A 3924-nucleotide genomic window follows, 5' to 3' on the forward strand; every position below is an offset into this window, starting at 1 on the left:
ATTCTTCTTTCCTTTTTTTGACATAAACCTGCTCAATACTCCCACTGCACGTGCAATGTCTGGTCTAGTACAAACCATCGCATACATCAGGCTACTGGCTGCACTTGCATATGGAACACAGGACATGTCCTCTTCCTCTTCTTGTGTCTTGGGACACTATTCAATAGATAACTTTACACCAACATGAATAGGAACCTTCACTGGTTTACTATCATGCATATTAAACCTCTGCAATATTGTCTCGACATACTTCCTCTAGTTTAACCAGAGCTTCCTCTTTACCCAATCTCTTTTAATTTCCATGCCCAAAATATAGTTTGCAGCACCAAGATCTTTCATGTTGAATTTGGAGGACAATTGGGTCTTCAAATCCCGGATAATTTCTTTGTCATTTCCAACCAGCAACATATCATCCACATACAAGACCAGATAAATAACACGGTCACCAATTAATTTAAAATACACACAGTGATCTGCTTTACTTCTGGTGAAGCCAATTCCCCGTATAAATGTATCAAATTTTTGATACCACATCCTTGGTGACTATTTTAACCCATACAGAGACTTCTTTAACTTGCATACCAGTTATTTCTTACCCTTCACTGCAAAGCCTTCAGGTTTCTTCATGTAGATCTCCTCTTCTAGATCCCCATGAAGGAATGATGTCTTCACATCCATATGTTCTACCTCAAAATCAAAAGCAGCAACAACAGATAAAATTAATCTAATAGAAGCTACCTTGGCAACAGGAAAAAAAATATCACCAAAATCAATTCCCGACACCTGGGAATAACCTTTTGCTACCAACCGAGCTTTGTATTTCTCCACCTTTCCTTCTGCTTTTGTCTTCTTCTTGAACACCCATTTGCTTCCAATGGTTTTCCTTCCAGCTGACAACTCCACCAAATCCCAAGCCTCATTTTTGTGCAAAGATGCCATTTCATCAACCATGGCCTCTTTCCAGAGTTTGCCATCCTCTGAATCTACTGCTTCCTTCACAGTTCTGAGATCATCATGAGTAGTAGATAAAGCAAATGTTGAACAGAAAGTAGATGGACTATACCTTTTGACTACCTTCTTTCTCGAACTGATCTTCTCACACCCGGAGTTTGTGGCTCTTCATCTTCTGATTCCTCTTCTGCTGTAGAGTCGGATTCTTCCTCCTTAAGCTCAAAATCTATCTTCTCAATTTCCTTTGATGGGAATTCATGTTTAATAACATCTTTCACCTCTCTGAATACCCCATCTCGGCTATACACAACCTTCCTTGTTACTGGGTTCCAAAGCTTATAACCATTTAAACCATCCTTATATCCAATAAAGATGCACTTTTTAGATTTACTATCCAACTTGGTTCTTTTCTCCTTTGGAACATGTACATATGCATCACATCCAAATACCCTCAGATGTGAAAGAGAGGATTTCTTATGAGTCCATACCTCTTATGGAGTCTTATCCTCCAATGCTAATGAAGGTGATTTGTTGAACATGTGACATGTTGTATCCATCGCCTCTGCCTAGAATTCTTGTCCTAACCCGACATCACTGAGCATGCTTCTTGCCCTTTCCATCAACGTCTTGTTCATTCTTTCTGAAACTCCATTTTTCTCTGGTGTATATGGAGTAGTTTTCTGTCGTTCTATACCACACTTCTTACAGAATTCTTCAAATTCCTTACTGCAAAACTCTCCACCATTATCTATCCTCAGCACCTTTATCTTCTTCTCTATCTGATTTTCCACCAGAGCCTTAAATTCTTTAAACCTGTCAAAGACTTCAGATTTCTTCTTAAGGAAATATATCCATGTATTCCTTGAGAAGTCATCTATAATTGATACATAGTACACAGACATACCTAGTGATGGAACCTTCACAAGTCCTATTAGGCATGAGGTGCAGTCTTGCTATTTTAATAGAAATGTGCCCTATTTTAGCTCCGATGGTCCATGTCTCCTCTTGCTTCTCTTTGGCCATAAGCCTTTAAAAACCTGGGACCATAAAATTATCGCAATACAAAGGAAAACACGGGAAAAATCACAGCCGAACCATAAGCTGGACTTCAAAAATTATACACCCACACTCATAAATATCGGTGTGTCCGCTCTCGGTTCATCTCCTTTCCGCTGCGCTCTCCATTATCCAATCTCCAACTAGATTGATCTCCACCGCCTAACCAACATCCTGACCATCGATCCACACCATCCAACGGCCCCTGTACCCCACTTCCCACCAGTCACCCAGGGAGGAAATTTGTTGGCTTTGTCAGTGTTTTTGACAGTCGGACAATGAACTGAAATAATAGAATGCATGGCCAAAAAGGGAAAAAAACAACAGCACGATGCAGCCCAACCAACAGAAATGATCATGGAACATCACTGGCACGAGTGAACAACCTGATAGCATGATGAAATTACCAGAATTTGATTACCGTGTTTGTGAGAAATAGAGCTCTCTGAGCTCATGTTTTTCTAGTTACGACATCAAGTAGTTAGAAGACAAAGGGGATAGATTAAGACATCTCGAGCCTTAGAGAGTTCGAGAGTATTGTAAAAAGCCTATAAATGGCTGAAAGTTCGAAGTAAGAAGGCTTCAACTTTTGGAGATTGTGGATACTCTGTTCCTCCCAGCATCTCATCTTCATTCCAGTAATACAAGCTTCTTTTGTTGTTACATTTTCAATCACCATCTTATCCTCTGTTCTAAGCTTGCACTTGAATAGGTTATTCATGTTTTCTTCTGTCTAATGCCAGATAACTGCCATCTTATCTCTACGTTGATAAATTAGATTTGCAAGCTTCATTTACTTTCTATAGCTAGCCATTCATATGTGTTTATGTATGCATCTGCTGGTATAGTTAGGATTCTCCATCTATTCATTGAATCTATAAAATATTGAGCATTAGTGGTCGAAAGCCTTGTCAAGATGAGGGTGTTCATGCATGTCTTGAGTGAAAACAGAGTTGAAACAGTCATCTGACTTGATCCAAACCCCAATCCATTCCAATAGTTCAGAGAACGATATTGAAGATTTATATGTTTCCAGGCATCTTCGAGCTACAACCTAAGAGAGTTTCTTGGAGTGCTAACATAATTGGCGCCATTGCCAGGGAGAGGAGACTGAAGCTCAGCTTCCCTGGGGGACAACATAGATCCAGCTTTGATGATAGACAAAGTTTGGACACTATTTGGGTTGTAGTCATCTATCTGGCGACTCTACTGGAGGACGAACCTCTTGGCGACTCCACTCCATAGTTCTGGCTCAGTTTGTGAGGCATACTTGGAGAAATCCTCAGAAGCCACGAGCTGACCCAGTACCTGACCCTGAAAAAATCATCAAAGAAAGAAAGGCATTGCAGAAAGGAGCATCAGGTTCAGGTAGCTCTAAACAATATTCTATATCTCTTCAAGAAAATCTTGTAATAGAACAAATACATGTTGAGAGTATAGCATCTAATACTAGCAGTGAAGGCAAACTCTCAGAGATTCATAGAGATCCTTATTCTTTAGGTTCTCCTTTCGTTGTAAGCCCAAAGGAAGCCTCTTCTCCTATCCATCATATTCCTTTAGTCCTATCAGTCACTCCTCAACCCTCTGTCATTCAGACTTCCAGTACCCTTATAGCTACCACAACTATGGCAGCACCTACCAAAATGGAAAGAATCATAGCTGCTAGGTATGGACCTCTAGTACTACCCACTCCTTTAAATGCCATGCCTACTGGAGAATATCAAAAGTATATGCCTAAGTTCACTGAGACTGAAGGTGTTATAGCTAAGGAACATATTGAATCATTCTATAGCTATGCTGATAACTTGGACATTAGTGAAGATGATTTATGGATGAGAGTCTTTGTCCAAAGTCTAGATGGAGAGGCTAGAAAATGGTTCAGAGAACTGACCCCAAGGTCTATAGCAGATATTGAGG

This window comes from Pinus tabuliformis, chromosome 8, assembly GCF_031772625.1.
Source record: "Pinus tabuliformis cultivar Carrire ecotype Pingquan chromosome 8, CPIR1, whole genome shotgun sequence".
NCBI lineage: Eukaryota > Viridiplantae > Streptophyta > Pinopsida > Pinales > Pinaceae > Pinus > Pinus tabuliformis.